Below are 21,461 nucleotides of genomic sequence, written 5' to 3'. Positions count from 1 at the left end.
GATAGACCAACCCCAGCAAAAGATTACAAACTATGACCTCAGCAGAATGGACTTGAGTTCCAGTCAATATTCCTACTGATTGACTACAGTAACCTCAGGCCATGAAGAAAGGTCAGAGGGAAGACCATGGAACCTACAGGCCTTGACTGCACCCAGTGTTCAATCGTGTGCTGCAGGTGAAACCTGGCACTGAGTCAGCTTTGGCTGTCTAATTACCCCAGCCATGAAAGGCTGCTCATTAGGTTCTCCCCTAGTGCTATCAGGGCTGAAGCTATCGTAGACTTAAAGATTGTAATTTCCTTCTTCTCATTGCCCCGAGTCTCTGGACAGGCTTACAGTGGAAAAAAAGCTTCCAAACAAAGCCAAACCATGAACACTGAATTACACATTTACCTCATGGCACAGACATTAATGTCTAGTCACAAGGATTAGGATCGATGAGAGACACATGATGGCATCAAGTGGTCAAAATAAGATGCTAGTGGTGACTGACCCAAAAGAGTTGGGCATGGACACACGGCCTGACAAGGAATTCAAAATAGTTATTTTAAGATAATGCAGTGGACTTCAACAAAACACAAACAGTTCCAAAATTTATTGGAGAAACTTACCCGAGAGATTAAAATAATGGGAGGAAAAAAACAAATAGAAATCTTGAAGAATAAAGCACAACAAAATAAAAAAATGCAGTTGACAGCAGTGACAACAGAAGTGGTCAAGCAGCCAAATTCAAAGACATGTCAATTGAAATATATAGTCAGAGGAGAAGACATGAAGAAGATTCATAAGATTAATGGGATAACATCCAAAGAGCAAATATACATTCAACTGGCATTCAACAGTGTGGTAGAACTGGGCACAATGGCTCATGCCTGTATCCCCAGCACTTCAAGAGGCCAAAGTGGGTGCATAATATGTTGTCAAGAGGTTGAGAGCAGACTGTCCAACATGGTGAAACCATTTCTCTATTAAAATAAAAAAAATTAGCCAGGCAAATTGGTGGACATCTGTAATCCCAGCTACTCAGAAGCCTGACTCAGGAGAATTACTGGAACTCAGGAGAATCACTGGAACTCAGGAGTATCACTGCTCAGGAGAATCACTGGAACCCAGAACATGGAGGATGCAGTGAAGCACAGTCATACCATTGCACTCCATCCTGACAGACAAGAGTCCTGAGAGACAAGAGCAAATTTACATCTCAAAAAAAAAAAGGTATAAACAAAAGAGCAGAAAGTTTTTTTTGAGGAATAATAACAGAAATCTTTCTGAACTTAAATAAAAAATTAAGTATTCTGCTATCAGAATATCGAAGATTTCCAGTCAGATTCAATTTCAATAAAAATATACCCACGACTTAATATAATCAAACCAACAAATATCAAAGAAAAAAAAAGGTACAGAATTAAGCAGAAGAAACAAAAGAAAATATTATATCAGGAATACACCTATATAAGTAATATAGGCACATGTATAACACAAATGTTAATAGATCCAAAGGAGGAAAAAAAGTGCAAGATAATAATAGAAAACTTCAGCACCTTACTTTCAGCAATGAATGGATAATGCAGACAGAATTCAATAAGTAAACATTGGATTAAAATGCCCTGTAGGGCAAATGCTAAAAACAGTTACTGAACCAACTATCCAAGAGCTATAAAATAAACATTTTTCTCCACTGCATACACGGAGTATCTGCCAGGATATATCATGCATTATAAAAAAAAATCACATCTTAACAAATTTGAAAATATCAAAACCATATCAAGTGTCTCTTCTGAAATCACTAGCTCATGAGTACATCAAAATTAAACAACAAACTCCTAAACAACCAGTGAGTCAATGAAGACATTAAAGAGAAAACACTGTATTTCTTGAGAGAAAAATAGAAACACAAGATACCAAAACCTATGGGATACAACCAAAGCAATTTTAAGAGGGAAGTTATGGCAATAAATGTCTTCTTCTAAAATAAGACATCAAATACACAGCTTGATGTTTCAATCAAGGAATTAGAAAAACAAAAAGCTAAACTCAAAAGTAAAATAATAAAATGAAGTAATGATAATAATCAAAAGCCCTAATAAAGAAAATGAGAGCCAAAAAAGAGATACAATAACTGATACCAAAAAACAAATTAAAGGTAAGAAATCAAAGCAGCAATAAAAAGTCACCTATTAAGGAAGAACCCGAAACCTGATGTAGTCACTGTTGCATTCTACCTAACACAAAAAAAGCAACTACTGCCACTTTTTTTTTAACCTAGTCAAAACAAAAACATAAAGCAAAAAAGGAAGATATTGGAATAGTTTCAACTCATTCCATTGGGAAGGCACTATGCTGATTACAAAACCAAACAAGGATGCAGAAAAAGAGAAAACTATGTGCCAATATATCTGTAAACATAATGTAAAAATTCTCGACAAAATACTAAGAAAATGCCTTACAATGCACATTTAGAAAATCTTTCACCATGATGAAGTGAGATTACAGGAATGCAAGAACGGTTTAGACCCAAAAACCAGCTAATGCAATATATGATAAACCCTTAGGTAATACCACACTTAATGGAAGTTAAAGTTGAAAGTTTTGCTCTGAAGATCTGAAAGAAGGCTGGGATGTTCACTTTCACTACTTATGTTAACATAAAACTAAAAGTCCTTAGCCAGAGCAGTTAGACAAGAGAAAGTAAGAAAAGGTACCTGAATAGGAAAGGAAGAAGTACAATTGTCCATATATGCTAATGATATCATATGGAAATCCCTAAACTCACCACTAAAAAGTAGTTAGAACTATCTCAGAAAGTCAGTAAAGTTTCACTTTACAAAATCGACATATACATTTCCATAGTATTTCCATACACTAATAGCAAAATATCAAAATATCCATACACTAATAGCAAATATCAAAATATCAAAAAAATCAAAATATCCATACACTAATAGCAAAATATCAAAAAAAAAAAAACCTTAAGAAAACACTGTCATTTACAACAGCTATGGGGGGTAAAAAGGAGTAAATTTAATGAAGGAGGTAAAAAAATCTGCATTCTGAAAACTATGAAACCTTAATCAAATGTTAAAATGACATAAATAAATGGGAAGATATCTATGTTCATTGTCTGGAGAAAGTCATATGGTTAAAATGTTCATATGATCCAAAGTGGTGCACAGATTGATTGCAATCTCTGTCAAAACACCAATGTCATTTTTCACAGAAGGTGAAAAAAATAAAAAATTAATACAACATCACAAAAACAATCAAACACTAGAAAACCCTAAATAGCCAAAGCAATCCTGAAGATGGCAGTGCGGTTTGGGAGTGAATCCACAGAACTGGAGATGTCACAATGCTGTAAACCAATACAACAGAATACAGTGAACAAAAATAAATTTTCACCTGTATAGCCAACTGATATTCTGCAGAGGTGCCAAGAACACAGTATGAGGAAACATCCGTCTCTTCAATAAGCGGTGCTGAGAAAGCAAGAGAGCTACATGCAGAAGAATACAATTTGAACCCTATCTCTCACCACATAGAAAAATTAACTCAAATGGATTAAAAAGCCTAGAGCAGTGGTGTGTATCTATAGTTTCAGATACTCAGGGGTCTTAGACAGGAGGATCACCTGAATCTAGGTGTTCAAAGCTATAGCATGAAACACTTATGCCCCTGCACTCCACACTAGCTAATATAGTGAGACATCACCTGTAAGAATACATTTTTAAAAACATTTAAAAATAAAGAAGTAATGAAAATACCAAACTGTCAAATTAGTAGAATAAATCACAAAACACATTTAATTACCTTGGTCTGGGCAAGAATATTTTTTGGATAAGACTTCAAAAACACACAAAAAACACACAAACAGAACAATGAGGTTACATCATACAGCAAAAAATAAAAATAAAATAAATCACTAAAGTGGTAGAATGAGAGTAATATTTGCAAATTGTACATCAGACACGGGGTTAATCAAAATATACAAGGAACTAAAATCAGATTCAAAAGAATAAGAAAATAGTAACCCAATTAAAAATAAATATCTTCTGTTTTCAAAAGAATATATATACACAGCTAACAGGTGTGTGTGTGTGTGTGGCTGTGGCTGTGTGTGTATGTATATGTATATGCATAAGTGTGCATGTGTGTATATATATACACATATATATGTATATATGTGTATATATGTATACATGTGTATATATGTATATACACCTATATATACACACACATACATGTGTGTGTGTGTATATATGTATATATGTATATATACCTCTACATTTCTCATCTTCACCGAATTTCAACCTCTACCTCCCAGGTTCAAGCGATTCCACTGCCTTAGCCTCCTAAGTAGCTGGGATTGTAGGCACATGCCACCACATCCAGCTAGTTTTGTATTTTTAGTAGAGATGGGATTTCACCATGTTAGCTAAGCTGGCCTCTAACTGCCAACCTCAGGTGACCTGCCTGCCTCGGCCTTTCAAAGTGCTGGGATTCGAGATGTGAGATACCATGCTTGGCGTATTGCAAGAAATTTATTAAATTTCTTAAATTAACCTTGTAAAACAGAAAAAGTTGGTCAGGCACGATGGCACACACCTGTAATCCCAACACTTTGGGAGACCAAGGTGGGTAGATCATGAGGTCAGGAGCTTGAGATGAGCCGGGCCAATATGGTGAAACCCCATCTCTTCTAAAAAACACAAAAATTAGCTCAGTGTAGTGTTGTGCACCTGTAATCCCCGCAACTTGGCCGGCAGAGGCAGGAGAATCACTTGAACCTGGGAGTTGGAGGTTGCAGGGAGCTGAGATCAAGCCACTGCACTGCAGCCTGGGCCAGAGAGTGAGACACTGTCTCCAAACCACAACTACAGCCACAAAATGAGGTGTTTTTACTACACTGAGATTTAGTGGTTCTACTATTGTCAGGAGTGTTGTTTGTTTGTTGAGCTTTCTGGCTGATATGTTGTTCATTTTTTGTTGTTTCTGCTAAGTCCTTTTCTTTCAGGAGATTCAGTCAATTAAACTTAAAATAGCTAGAGTATGGCCCAAAATCACTTCATGCATTGTCACTGGGATTAACTCTTTGCCTTTGCAGGAGTGTTTATTGCCCTGCTAGTGTTACTAATTGCCCTTGCTATTACTAATTTTTATTTGCATAGAAGATTAAATCATGAGGTTACACATTTTTGCATGTGTTTATAAACTTCTGCACTTATGTTTATGACAGATAACGCTTATCCCCATTGACTCCTAATTCTATAAAATTTATATAATTTTTCATACATTTTACTGTCTTGGAACTCTAAATGCACATCTGAATGAAATTAGTTCTTACAAAATTTCTAGTACTCGTGCAAATCAGTATAGCAACAGAGAGGAATCATATGGAAATGAATTACTTAGCTCTGTTTTGACATTCTAAATCACAGCTGCAAATTTAAGGATTTCTAGGAAATCTGCAACTAACATGTTAAATCACGTCAGTTGACAAATACAACTTATGAGATTATTTTCAAGCCATACTCTCCTCTAATTCACTCTACTCTCATTCCTTAATTTAAGGTAATATTTCTATCACTCATAACTACTTAGAATGTCCTTTAGGCTGAATGAGAACAATATTAACAGGAATAGAAAAAAATTACTTTCTTAATCCCATTTGCATTTTTGAAAACTATCGGTCTATTCAGGGATTCAACTTCTTCCTGGTTTAGTCTTGGAAGAGTGTAAGTGTCCAGGAAATTATCCATTTCTTCTAGATTTTCCAGTTTATTTGCGTAGAGGTGTTTATAGTATTCTCTGATGGTAGTTTGTATTTCTGTGGGGTCGGTGGTGATATCCCCTTTATCATTTTTTATTGCATCGATTTGATTCTTCTCTCTTTTCTTCTTTATTAGTCTTGCTAGCGGTCTGTCAATTTTGTTGATCTTTTCAAAAAACCAACTCCTGGATTCATTGATTTTTTAGAGGGTTTTTTGTGTCTCTATCTCCTTCAGTTCTGCTCTGATCTTAGTTATTTCTTGCCTTCTGCTAGCTTTTGAATGTGTTTGCTCTTGCTTCTCTAGTTCTTTTAATTGCGATGTTAGAGTGCCAATTTTAGATCTTTCCTGCTTTCTCTTGTGGGCATTTAGTGCTATAAATTTCCCTCTACACACTGCTTTAAATGTGTCCCAGAGATTCTGGTATGCTGTATCTTTGTTCTCATTGGTTTGAAAGAACATCTTTATTTCTGCCTTCATTTCGTTATGTACCCAGTAGTCATTCAGGAGCAGGTTGTTCAGTTTCCATGGAGTTGAGCGGTTTTGATTGAGTTTCTTAGTCCTGAGTTCTAGTTTGATTGCACTGTGGTCTGAGAGACAGTTTGTTATAATTTCTGTTCTTGTACATTTGCTGAGGAGTGCTTTACTTCCAATTATGTGGTCAATTTTGGAATAAGTGAGATGTGGTGCTGAGAAGAATGTATATTGTGTTGATTTGGGGTGGAGAGTTCTATAGATGTCTATTAGGTCTGCTTGCTGCAGAGATGAGTTCAATTCCTGGATATCTTTGTTAACTTTCTATCTTGTTGATCTGTCTAATGTTGACAGTGGAGTGTTGAAGTCTCCCATTATTATTGTATGGGAGTCTAAGTCTCTTTGTAAGTCTCTAAGGACTTGCTTTATAAATCTGGGTGCTCCTGTATTGGGTGCATATATATTTAGGATAGTTAGTTCTTCCTGTTGAATTGATTCCATTACCATTAGGTAATGGCCTTCTTTGTCTCTTTTGATCTTTGATGGTTTAAAGTCTGTTTTATCAGAGACTTGTATTGCAACCCCTGCTTTTTTTTTGTTCTCCACTTGCTTGGTAAATCTTCCTCCATCCCTTTATTTTGAGCCTATATATGTCTCTGCATGTGAGATGGGTCTCCTGAATACAGCAGACTGATGGGTCTTGACTCTTTTCCCAATCCCTGAATAGACCAATAGCAGGCTCTGAAATCGAGGCAATAATTAATAGCCTACCAATCAAAAAAAGTCCAGGACCAGATGGATTCACAGCTGAATTCTACCAGAGGTATAAGGAGGAGTTGGTTCCATTCCTTCTGAAACTATTCTAATCAATAGAAAAAAAGGGAATCCTCCCTAACTCATTTTATGAGGCCAACATCATCCTGATACCAAAGCCTGGCAGAGACACAACAAAAAAAGATAATTTTAGACCAATATCCCTGAAGAACATCGATGCAAAAATCCTCAATAAAATACTGGCAAAACGGATTCAGCAGCACATCAAAAAGCTTATCCACCATGATCAAGTGGTCTTCATCCCTGGGATGCAAGACTGGTTCAACATTCATAAATCAGTAAACATAATCCAGCATATAAACAGAACCAATGACGAGAACCACATGATTATCTCAATAGATTCAGAAAAGGTTTTAGACAAAATTCAACAGCCCTTCATGCTAAAAACGCTCAATAAATTCGGTATTGATGGAACGTACCTCAAAATAATAAGAGCTACTTATGACAAACCCACAGCCAATATCATACTGAATGGGCAAATACTTGAAAAATTCCCTTTGAAAACTGGCACAAGACAGGGATGCCGTCTCTCACCACTCCTATTCAACATAGTGTTGGAAGTTCTGGCTAGGGCAATCAGGAAAGAGAAAGAAATCAAGGGTATTCAGTTAGGAAAAGAAGAAGTCAAATTGTCCCTCTTTGCAGATGACATGATTGTATATTTAGAAAATCCCATTGTCTCAGCCCAAAATCTCCTTAAGCTGATAAGCAACTTCAGCAAAGTCTCAGGATACAAAATTAATGTGCAAAAATCACAAGCATTCTTATACACCAGTAAAAGACAGAGAGCCAAATCATGAATGAACTTCCATTCACAATTGCTTCAAAGAGAATAAAATACCTAGGAATCCAACTTACAAGGGATGTAAAGGACCTCTTCAAGGAGAGCTACAAACCACTGCTCAGTGAAATAAAAGAGGGCACGAACAAATGGAAGAACATACCATGCTCATGGATAGGAAGAATCAATATCGTGAAAATGTCCATACTGCCGAAGATAATTTATAGATTCAATGCCATCCCCATCAAGCTACCAATGAGTTTCTTCACAGAATTGGAAAAAACTGCTTTAAAGTTCATATGGAACCAAAAAAGAGCCCGCATCTCCAAGACAATCCTAAGTCAAAAGAACAAAGCTGGAGGCATCACGCTACCTGACTTCAAAGTATACTACAAGGCTCCACTAACCAAAACAGCATGGTACTGGTACCAAAAACAGAGATATAAACCAATGGAACAGAACAGAGTCCTCGGAAATAATACCACACATCTACAGCCATCTGATCTTTGACAAACCTGAGAGAAACAAGAAATGGGGAAAGGATTCCCTATTTAATAAATGGTGCTGGGAAAATTGGCTACCCATAAGTAGAAAGCTGAAACTGGATCCTTTCCTTACTCCTTATATGAAAATTAACTCAAGATGGATTAGAGACTTAAATGTTAGACCTAATTCCATAAAAATCCTAGAGGAAAACCTAGGTAGTACCATTCGGGACATAGGCATGGGCAAAGACTTCATGTCTAAAACAACAAAAGCAACGGCAGCAAAAGCCAAAATTGACAAATGGGATCTCATTAAACTGAAGAGCTTCTGCACAGCAAAAGAAACTACCATCAGAGTGAACAGGCAACCTACAGAATGGGAGAAAATTTTTGCAATCTACTCATCTGACAAAGGGCTCATATCCAGAACCTACAAAGAACTCAAACAAATTTACAAGAAAAAAACAAACAACGCCATCAAAAAGTGGGCAAAGAATATGAACAGACATTTCTCAAAAGAAGACATTCATACAGCCAACAGACACATGAAAAAATGCTCATCATCACTGATCATCAGAGAAATGCAAATCAAAACCACAATGAGATACCATCTCACACCAGTTAGAATGGCGATCATTCAAAAGTCAGGAAACAACAGGTGCTGGAGAGGATGTGGAGAAATAGGAACACTTTTACACTATTGGTGGGATTGTAAACTAGTTCAACCATTGTGGAAAACAGTATGGCGATTCCTCAAGGATCTAGAACTAGATGTACCATATGACCCAGCCATCCCATGGCTGGGTATATACCCAAAGGATTATAAATCATGCTGCTATAAAGACACATGCACACGTATGTTCATTGTGGCACTATTCACAATAGCAAAGACTTGGAATCAACCCAAATGTCCATCAGTGACAGACTGGATTAAGAAAATGTGGCACATATACACCATGAAATACTATGCAGCCATCAAAAAGGATGAGTTTGTGTCCTTTGTAGGGACATGGATGCAGCTGGAAACCATCATTCTTAGCAAACTATCACAAGAACAGAAAACCAAACACTGCATGTTCTCACTAATAGGTGGGAACTGAACAAAGAGATCACTTGGACTCAGGAAGGGGAACATCACACACCGGGGCCTATCCTGGGGAGTAGGGAGTGGGGAGGGATTGCATTGGGAGTTATACCTGATGTAAAGGACGATTTGATGGGTGCTGACGAGTTGATGGGTGCAGCACAGCAACATGGCACAAGTATACATATGTAACAAACCTACACGTTATGCACATGTACCCTAGAACTTAAAGTACAATAATTTAAAAAAAAAAAAACGCAGTTAATTTGATCATTTTCTTTTTCTCATGTATTTACTTATTTCTTTTTGGCATGGGAGAGGAGTGTGATTCAATCTTGCTCGGTTACTCAAGCTGGAGCGACTGGATCTCAGTTCACTACAACTTCTGCCTCTCGGGTTCAAGCAATTCTCCTGTGTCACTGTCCAAAGTAGCTAGAATCACAGGATTTTTCTGTTTTTGTTTTTGTTGTTGTTGTTTTTTTTATTTTCAGACATTTTCAGTACAGATGGGATTTCACCATGTTGGCCAGGCTGCTCCCAAATCCCTGACCTCAGATTGTCCACCTGCCTTGACCCTCTCTGAGTTGTTTTGATTACAAATGTGAGTAACCATGCCTGACATGATCTTCATTCTAAAAGGTTCATAGGCATAATTTCTGTAACAGACATATTATTCAGTCTTCTTATTAAACTGTGGAGACTGAAGCAATAAAACGTTAAGTAAATTGTCTAAATTATTTTTCCTGGTGTTTTTATAATCAAACTAGATAATTCTGTCTGCTTCTATTTATGCATAACAATAATTAAAAGGTAAATTAAATTCTTCATGTGTATGCTGAATAGCTTATAATTTAATGCTGGTGTTGCCACCTTCTTTCTGTATTCTGAGTTTTGCATTCTTATAAAAAAATCCTGTAATTTTAGGGGCACATTTATAGGCATTATTTATAAGTAAAGCATCATCCAACTACATGGTCATTTCCTCCAGTTTTGTTGTGTAGAATAGAGAAAGCATTCTTTCATGTTGAATTCCAACTTTGAGTTTAGCTCATATTGTTTTTCAGTTTTTCACTTCCCTGCCACTTTATGTAACTGGGGTCCATTCAGTACTTTTGTCTGCAGGGCTCAAAACTTTAACCAAGGTTTCAACAGCTTTTTAATTGAGGGATAACTCACAAACTATCACAATTAGCCATTTTAATGTACACACTCCATGATTTTCAGGGTATTCAAAAGTGTACAGTCATCACACTTTTTAAATACTGAAGATATATAGCACTTTAAAAAAAAAAACAAAAAAAAAACCTCTGCACCCATTACCATTTAATCCTAGCTTCCCTGTGTCCTAGAGTCCTTGGCATCCAGTACGCCATTTTCTGTCACTATAGATTTGCCTATTACAGACACTTCATATAAATAGACTCATACAATATGAGGCTCTTTGTGATGTCCAGCCTTCCGTTATAGATTATCTTCAAGGGACTATGTATAATAGACACCCATGAAAGATAAAGCTAATGCTTCCTTCTAAGGCAAAGTTTCCTTTCTTTAAAATGCTGGAGTTTCCTAAGCTTGAGATTTCTGCAAAAGGCTTGCTATTCTGTCCTATTATTAAGCCAAGCATCCTGAGGCAAAAAAGTTTCAGCATTTTCTCCAAATTCTTTATCTTGGTAGTTTCATTGTAGAATATATGGATTTACATTAATTATGTCAGATATATGGTAAGGGAATATATGATACAAATGTACTTCAAGGTTACCATTGGCCTAGGTCCACCTCCACATCAGGAGCAGATGGAAACATTTATGTTGTGAATAATGCTACTACAAATATTCCTCTACAAATTTGCATAAACACACCTTAATTTTGGGGAAATATGCTGAATGTGTATCCAATTATTTGAGAAACTCCTAGACTGTTTGCTAAAGAAACAACCTCACTTTATGTTCCCACTAGCAAATGGATGAGGTTCTCAATTTTTCCATGTATTCACAAACATTTGTCATTTCATTCTGATTATAGGCCATGCTATTCAATATAAGTATGTATCTCATTGTGGTTTGATTTTCACTTCTCTGATACCTAATTATCTCTCCATAAGCTTGGCTCTAGATTTGATGTGACAATAATAATAATTTTAAAAATTAGCTGGATGTGGTGGTAGGTAACAGTAATCTCACTACTTAGGAGGCTGAGGCAGGATAATTGCTTGAATCTAGGAGGCAGAGGTTGCAGTGAACTGAGATTGTACCATTGCAGTCCAGCTTGAGTGACAGAAGTGTAACTCCATCTCAAAAATAATTGCAGAAATTTTATATGAGATCTCATTTTTCTCTAACTTTCTGCTGTTCTACCATCCTGTCATTTTGTCTATCTAATAAGTTGAGCCTATAATACATTTTCTTTTGCAGGGTAGTGTTAAAACACACGTGAAATGGGTGCTGATTAGCAGATATAAAGAGGCCACATTGGGGTAAGAAAAGTGTTATGGGTCTTTCATTTCAGAAGCCATTCATCTCAAAAAGGTCAACATCACTAATTTTTAGGGAAACATAAACCCAAACCACAATGAGATATCATCTGAGGCTGGTCAAAATGCAGATTACTAAAATTCCAGGATACAACAGATGGTGGTGAGTTAGTTCAGCCCTAGGAATGTTTTACAGTGTTGTTTGGAATGTAAATCAGTACAGACATTGTGGAAAAGTGTGTAGTAATTCATCAGATATTGAGAACAAGGAATACTATTGGACTCAGCAATTTCATTCCTGCGTATATAGCTCCCCTTCAAAATAAGTCAATCTATTTTAATAATACATGCATGTGTGTGTTTATTATAGCACTAATCACAGTAGCAAAGACATGGAATTAAGTCAAATGCCCTTCAGTAACAGACTGGATAAAGAAAGCAAGGTGCATATACATCATGAAATAAAAGGAAGGAGATCATGTTCTCTGAAGGAAGATGGATGAAGCTGGAAGCCATCATCCTCAGTGAACTAACACAGAAACAATAAAACAAGTATTGCATATTCACAATCACTAAATGCTCACAGTGAACATTAAAGACACATAGACACAGGGAGAGGAATAGCATTCAACTTGGTCTTTCAGGGGGCAGGGAAAAAAAAGAGCTTCAGGGTAAATAGCTAATCTATGTGGGACTGAATGCATAGGTGACGGGTAGATAGACACAGTGGACAATCACGGAACAATTTTACCTATGAAATAAACTAGTATGTTCTGAGTATATACCATATAACTTAATATAAAAGAAAATTGAATACATTAAATGAAGAAGAAAAAGCTTTCTTTTTGTAAAACCGAGGTTATACTAACTTTGAAATGTATGCTGCACTTTAAGACATTTTTGTAGTTACAATGCAGAGTTGCCACAACATGCATTGAAAAATAAATAAGTAATATATCTCACTTCTTAATTGATTGAATTTATTTTATTTTTATAAAGAAATCTCATACTGTCTGTTTGGATGGAGTACAGCAGTACAATCTTGGCACACTGAAACCCCCTGCTTCCCAGTTTCAAGTGAGTATTCTGCCTCAGCTTCTTGATTAGCTGAAATTACAGGTGAGCTCCACCACACCTGATGGGGTTTCAGCATATTGGCTAGGCCTGTCTCAAGCTCCTGGCTTCAAGTCTACTGCCTGCCTTGGCCTCCACAAGTGCTGGAATTACAAGTATGAGCCACCATCCCTGGCCCTTGACTGAATTTCTAATTATGAAAACATCCATCTTGCAAAAACTTATTTTATAACATATTTTTTATGAGCTTCTTTACATGTTTCATAACTCAATAAAAAAACATAATTTTAATGCATTTTCTTTTTATTGTAAATAAATGTATTTCCATTAATATGTAATTAAAAGACTACATTAATTTAAAATGTTACTTTTCTCTTTGGTAAAGTTCTCAGATTTTAGAAATTTCTTCAAAAATCTAATTTTGGAAATGAATTGCATTTATTGATTGTTCTTGGATTTTTTAAAATGATTTTTCTTTGGAACAAATTTCAAAATTGTTCCAAGATATAATGAGATGTTTAATTATGTCAAACAAACATAAAAATATTTTCTTAGGTGGAAAGACATATTTTTCTTAACCTATGTTTATTTTTAGTTTCTATTTAGTTTATTTCAAGAGAGAACTTTGGATTAAGAATACAAATATCAACAGCATTCTGTACCAATCTTTAATTGATAAATGTGAAATTATATTTGTTTATGTTTTTCTCTGTGTGAGTATATTTTCTAGTACATTGTAGGAGTTTCTAGCTAAACTCTCCGCTTGCAAGGTCAGAACTTTGTCTTGTGCAATCTATCTAGAGAGAATACTTCCTTTCTAAAAATACCTTTTACATTAATTTATTTAACAATTGAATTGACAGTTAAAATATGTATTAAAAGAGATTTTTAAACAAACACTTTCTTTAAACAAACAGACGTCATGTAATTAAAATATGGACCTAAGGGTTCTTAAGTTAAACATCTGTAATGGTCACTCAATTTGTTGTTAATATGAAGATTTAAAGTACTCTTTCAAAATAGCTGTGTTGATAAATGAGTTGTTGTTTTTGTTTGTTGTTGTTGTTGTTTGTTTGTTTTTTGAGACGGAGTCTGGCTCTGTCGCCCAGGCTGGAGTGCAGGGGCCGGATCTCGGCTCAGTGCAAGCTCCGCCTCCCGGGTTTAGGCCATTCTCCTGCCTCAGCCTCCCGAGTAGCTGGGACTACAGGCGCCTGCCACCAGCCAGGCTAGTGTTTTTTGCATTTTTTAGTAGAGATGGGGTTTCACCGCGTTAGCCAGGATGGTGTCGATCTCTGACCTCGTGATCCGCCCGTCTCGGCTTCCCAAAGTGCTGGGATTACAGGCTTGAGCCACTGCGTCTGGCCGTTGTTGTTAATATTTTTGTCACTTGATGGAAAGAAGAGTGGGCAGAATTATTATTTTCATAATACAAGCATTAATTTTTCTTTTCATCTCAGGTTGTGAAGCACTTTTTGAGTGGGAATATCTGCTGTCAGTTAGATTTCATCCATCAGAAAGATTTGTGGGAATCAAAAATGCTGGTGCTACTTATCACATGACTTCTGTGATCCAGCAGGCTTGTGTGTGTGTGTGTGTGTGTGTGTGTGTGTGTATTCCCCCCCCCGCCCGCCACCATGAGAAACTGTATTCTTGCAATGGAGTGCATAGGCAAAAATATAGACAATGATATTTTGAAGATGAGGAGGAGAACAGTGAGGTAAATTCTAATTATTAATTACTATTACTTTGTTTGTCAGCTTCACAGTTAAATGTAACCTGAGAAAGGGGAAGAGTGAGCCCTTTTTAGTTGTTTTAGAGAATCATGATAGTATAGTAGCTGGCACATGGCTATGTGCTCAGTAAAAACCCAGTCTTATTTTTGTTATTCCCTGGGGCTATGTGTTTTATTTCAGGTAAATGCTGATATTCATTCACTCATATAGAAGAATAGGTAGGTAAAAAAGGAATGTTATGGTGACTTTTTATTTTCCAGGGTTCTTGAAGCTCTTGAGATAAATAGTGGCAGGAAACTCATCACTTTTTAAAGTAATTCTGCTTGGAGATGATGGGGTTGGGAAGAGTTCACTTATTAACAGATACGTGACTAACTAATAAGTTTGATACTCAGCTGTTCCATACAATACACGTGGATTAATTTTTAAATCATATTTGAAAGGGATTGACATTTTGTTACCATGCAGATTTGTCACATAGCAGATTAGAAGAGATTCTGAAGCCTGAGGATGCATTTTACAGAGGTTATGACAGTTGTCTTCTTACTTTTAGTATCAACAATTCACAAAACTTCCAGAACTTAAGTAACCGGAAGAAAGAGTTCATCTACTACACAAACGTGGAAGAACCTGATAACTTTCCTTTTGTGATTGTGGATTCCAAGACTGGCATAAGCGAATGGCAGGTGTTTATAGAACAAGTGAAGCTTATGCAGCGAGAATGGTGACTATCCTTATTTACAACAAAAGCAAAATATACCACAAATGTGGCAGCAGGCTTTAAGGAAGGGGTTCAAAAATTCTTGCGTCTGAGGATATGTCAGATCGCTTGATGCACAAAGGCATGGTCAACCTTCACCGAAAGTCCAAGCCTAGTTCATCTTGCTGTTGAATGTTAGAGAGAAAGCAGATGCATTCTAATCAACTCACACATGTACACAAAATCAACACGGACATGGAGAAGAGAATTATTGTTTGTAGCGGTGTATTACTTACTAATAATTTTCAAAGAGTGTATATTACTGTGTCATTAGTGGGAGGGAGAAGGAACATATCCACTCATGGAGGAATATATTTTCTCAGTAATGTCACCTTACATTTATAAATTGTAATGGTTGTCTGAAAATGTTTCTTTGATTTACGCATATAAATTAGAGAGCTAATAAATAAGATGGCCAAGACGTTAATTGTAATTAAAATAAAAAAACTCGGGGGTGGTTCCAAGATGGCCAAATAGGAACAGCTCCAGCCTCCAGCTCCAGCGTGAGCAAAACAGAAGATGGGTGATTTCTGCATTTCCAAATTAGGTACTGGGTTGATCTCACTGGGGCATGTCAGACAGTGGGTGCAGGACAGTGGGTGCAGCCCACCATGTGAGAATCAAAGCAAGGTGAGGCATCACCTCACCCTGGGAGCACAAGGATAAAAGGAATTCCCCTTCCTAGCCAAGGGAAAACTTGACACACAACACTTGGAAAATCAAGTGACTCCCAGCCTAATACTGGGCTTTCCAAAGGTCTTAGCAAATGGCACACCAGGAGATTGTCTCCTGTGTCTGGCTCGGAGTGACCCATGCCCATGGAGCCTCCCTTATTGCTAGCACAGCAGTCTGTCAGGCAGCAGACTGCTGTCAGGCAGCAGCAAGCCTGGGGGAGGGGCACCTGCCATTGCTGAGGCTTGAGTAGATAAACAAAGTGGCCAGGAAACTCTAATTGGGTGGAGCCCACTGCAGCTCAAGGAGGCCTGCCTACCTCTGTAGACTCCACCTCTGAGGACAGGGTATAGCCAAATAAAAGGCAGCAGAAATCCCTGCAGATTTAAATGTCCCTGTCTGACAGCTTTGAAGAGAGTAGTGCTTCTCCCAGCATGGAGTTTGAGATCTGAGAAAGGACAGACTGCATGCTTAAATGGGTCCCTGACCCCCAAGTAGCCTAACTTGGAGACACCCCCAACTAGGGGCACACTGACACCTCACAACTCACATGGCCACATACCCCTCTGAGATGAAGCTTCCACAGGAACAATCAAGCAGCAACATTTGCTGTAAACCATTATTCACTCTTCTGCAGCCTCTGCTGCTAATACCTAGGTAAAGAGGGTCTGGAGTGGATCCTGAGCAACTCCAACAGATCTGCAGCTGAGGGTCCTGACTGTTAGAATGAAAACTAACAAACAGAAAGGACACCAAAACCCCACTAGTATGTCACCATCATCAAAGAACAAAGGTAGGAAAACACACACACACACACACACACGCACACAAAGAGGGGGAAAAAGCAGTGCAGAAAACCTGAAAATTCCAAAAATCAGAGTGCCTCTCCCCCTCCAAAGGTATGGAACTCCTCAACAGGAATGGAACACAGCTGGCTGGAGAATGACTCTGATGAGTTGAGAGAAGACTTCAGACGATCAAACCTCTCTGAGCTAAAGGAAGAAATTTGAATCCAAGGCAAAAAGTTTAAAACCTTTAAAAAAGATTTGATGAATGGCTAACCAGAATAACCAATGTAGAGAAGTCCTTAAATGACCTGATACAGTTCAAAACCATGACACAAGAACTATGTGATAAATGCACAAGCTTCAGTAACCTACTTGATCAACTGGAAGAAAGGGTATCAGTGATTGAAGATTAAATGATTCAAATGAAGTGAGAAGAGAAGAAACAAGAAAAAAGAGGGAAAAGAAATGAACAAAGCCTCCAAGACATGTGGGACTATGTGAAAAGATCAAATCTACATCTAATTGGTGTACCTGAAAGTGACAGGGAGAATGGAACCAAGTTGGAAAACACTCTGCAAGATATTATCCAGGAGAACTTTCCCAACCTAGCAAGGCAGGCCAACATTCAAATTCAAGAAATACAGAGAATGCCACAGAGATAATCCTCAAAAAGAGTAACTCTAGGACCCAGAATTGTCAGATTCACCAAAGCTGAAATGAAGAAAAACATGTTAAGGACAACCAGAGAGAAAGGTCTGGTTACCCACAAAGGGAAGCCCATCAGACTAACACAGAGTCTCGCAGCATAAACTCTACAAGCCAGAAGAGAGTGGTGGCCAATATTCAACATTCTTAAAGAAAAGAATTTTCAACCCAGAATTTCATATCCAGCCAAACTAAGTTTCATAAGTGAAGGAGAAGTAAAATCCTTTACAGCCAAGCAAATGCTGAGAGAATTTATAACCACCAGGCCTGCCCTACAAGAGCTCCTGAAGGAAGCATTAAACATGGAAAGGAACAACCGGTACCAGCCACTGCAATAACATGCCAAAATGTAAAGACCACTGAGGCAAGGAATAAATTGCATCAACCTACGCGCAAAATAACTAGTTAATATCATAATGACAGGATCAAGTTCACACATAACAACATTAATCTTAAAAGTAAATGGGCTGAATGGCCCATTTAAAAGACACAGATTGGCAAATTGGATAAAGAGTCGAGACCATCAGTGTGCTGTATTCAGGAGACCCATCTACATGCAGAGACACACATAGGCTCAAAATAAAGGGATGGAGGAAGATCTACCAAGCAAATGGAAAACAAAAAAAGGCAGGAGCTGCAATCCTAGCCTCTGATAAAACAGATTTTAAATCAACAAAGATCAAAAGAGACAAAGAGGGCCATTACATAAAGGTAAAGGGATTAATTCAACAAGAAGACCTAACTATCCTAAATATATATGCACCCAAAAGAGGAGCACTCAGATTCATAAAGCAAGTCCTTAGAGACTTAAAAACAGAATTAGACTCCAACACAATAATAATGGGAGATTTGAACACCCCACTGTCAACATTAGACAGATCAATGAGACAGAAAGTTAACAAGGATATCCAGGAATTGAACTCAACTCTGCAGCAAGCAGACCTAATAGACATCTATAGAACTCTCCACCCCAATTCAACAGAATATACATTCATCTCAGAACCACATTGCAAGTATTCCAAAATTGACCACATAGTTGGAGGTATAGCACTCCTCAGCAAATGTAAAAGAATAGAAATTATAACAAACTCTCTCTCAGACCACAGTGCAATCAAACTAGAACTCAGGACTAAGAAACTCAATCAAAACTGCTCAACTGCAGGGAAAGTGAACAACCTGCTCCTGAATGACTCCTGGGTACATAACAAAATGAAGGCAGAAAAAAAGACGTTCTTTGAAACCAATGAGAACAAAGATACAACATACCAAAATCTCTGGGACACATTTAAAGCAGTGTGTACAGGGAAATTTATGGCACTGATCACCCACAAGAGAAAATAGGAAAGATCTAAGATTGAAACCTTAACATGACCATTAAAAGAACTAGAGAAGCAAGAGAAAACATATTCAAAAGCTAGCAGAAGGCAAGAAATAGCTAAGTTCAGAGCAGAACTGAAGGAGATAGAGACACAAAACATCCTTCAAAAAATCAATGAATACAGGAGCTGGTTTTTTGAAAAGATCAAAAAAAATTGATAGACAGCTAGCAAGACTAACAAAGAAGAAAAGAGAGAAGAATCAAATAGATGCAATAAAAAATGATAAAGGGGATATCACCACTAATCCCACAAAAATACAAACTATCATCATAGAATATTATAAACACCTGTACACAAATAAATAAGAAAACCTAGAAGAAATGGATAAATTCCTGGAAACCTACACCCTCCCAAGACTAAACCAGGAAGAAGCTGAATCCCTGAATAGACCAATAACAGGCTCTGAAATTGATGCAATAATTAATAGCTTACCAACCAAGAGAAGTGCAGGAACAGACTGATTTACAGCCAAATTCCACCAGAGGTACAAGGAGGAGCTAGTACCATTCTTTCTGAAACTATTCCAATCAATAGAAAAAGAGGGAATCCTCCCTAACTCATTTTATGAGGCTAGCATCATCCTGATTACAAAGCCTGGCAGAGACACAATTTAAAAAAAGAGAATTTTAGACCAATATCCCTCATAAACATGGATGCAAACATCCTCAATAGATTCTGGCAAACTGAATCCAGTAGCACATCAAAAACCTTATCCACCATGATCAAGTGGGCTTCATCCCTGGGATGCAAGGCTGGTTCAATATACACAAATCAATAAATATAATCCAGCACATAAACAGAACCAAGATGAAAACCACATGATTATCTCAATAGATGCAGAAAAGGCCTTTGACAAAATTCATCAGCCTTCATGCTAAAAACTCTCAATATATTCGATATTTATGGAATGTCTCAAAATAATAAGAGCTATGTATGGCAAAACCACAGCCAATATCATACTGAATGGGCAAAAACTGGAAGCATTCCCCCTTGAAAACTGGTACAAGACAGGGATGCCCTCTCTCACTACTTCTATTCAACATAGTGTTGGAAGTTCTGGCCAGGGCAATAAGGCAAGAGAAAGAAATACACGGTGTTTTATTAGGGAAAGAAGAAGTCAAATTGTCCCTCTTTGCAGATGACATGATTGTATATTTACAAAACCCCATTATCTTAGTCCCAAATCTCCTTAAGCTGATAAGCAACCTCAGCAAAGTCTCAGGATACAAAATCAATGTGCAAAAATCACAAGCATTCTTATACACCAATAACAGACAAACAGAGTCAAATCATGAGTGAACTCCCATTCATAATTGCTTCAAAGAGAATAAAATAGCTAGGAATAAAACTTACAAGGGATGTGAAGGAGCTCTTCAAGGAGAACTACAAGCCACTGCTCAGTGAAATAAAAGAGGACACAAACAAATGGAAGAACATTCCATGCTCATGGATAGGAATAATCAATATCATGAAAATGGCCATAATGCCCAAGGTAATTTATAGATTCAATGCCATCCCCATTAAGTTACCAATGACTTTCTTTACAGACTTGAAAAAAACTACTTTAAAGTTCATGTGGCAGTAAAAAAGGAGCTCACATTGCCAAGACAATCCTAAACCAACAGAACAAAGCTGGAGACACCACACTACCTGACTTCAAACTACACTACAAGGATACAGTAACCAAAACAGCATGGTACTGGTACCAAAACAGGGATACAGACCAAAGCAACAGAACAGAGCCCTCAGAAATTATATCAAACATCTACAACCATCTGATCTTTGACAAACCTGACAAAAATAAGAAATGGGGGAAAGGATTGCCTATTTGATAAATGGTGGTGGGAAAACTGGTTAGTCATACGTGGAAAGCTGAAACTGGATCCTTTCCTTACACCTTATACAAAAATTAATTCAAGATAGATTAGAGACTTAAATGTTAGACTTAAAACCATAAAAACCCCTACAAGAAAACCTAGGCAATACCATTCATGACATAGGCATAGACAAGGACTTCATATCTAAAACACCAAAAGCAATGTTGACAAAAGCCAAAATTGACAAATGGGCTCTAATTAAAGAGTTTGTGCACAGCAAAATTAACTACCATCAGAGTGAACAGGCAACCTACAGAATGGGAGAAAAGTTTTGCAATCTACTCATCTGACAAAAGGCTAATATCCAGAACCTACAAAGAGCTCAAAGTTTACAAGAAAAAAAACAAAAAACCCCATCAAAATGTGGGCAAAGGATGTGAACAGACACTTCTCAAAAGAAGACATTTATGTAGCCAACAGACACATGAAAAATGCTCATCATCACTAGCCATCAGAGAAATGCAAATCAAAACTACAATGAGACACTATCTCACATCAGTTAGAATGGCGATCATTAAAAAGTCAGGAAACAACAGGTGCTGGAGAGGACGTGGAGAAATAGGAACACTTTTACAGTGTT

The sequence above is a fragment of the Macaca nemestrina genome, chromosome Y, assembly GCF_043159975.1.
Source record: "Macaca nemestrina isolate mMacNem1 chromosome Y, mMacNem.hap1, whole genome shotgun sequence".
NCBI lineage: Eukaryota > Metazoa > Chordata > Mammalia > Primates > Cercopithecidae > Macaca > Macaca nemestrina.
The sequence above is the reverse complement of the archived record's forward strand: the minus strand, read 5'-3'. Positions refer to the sequence as shown.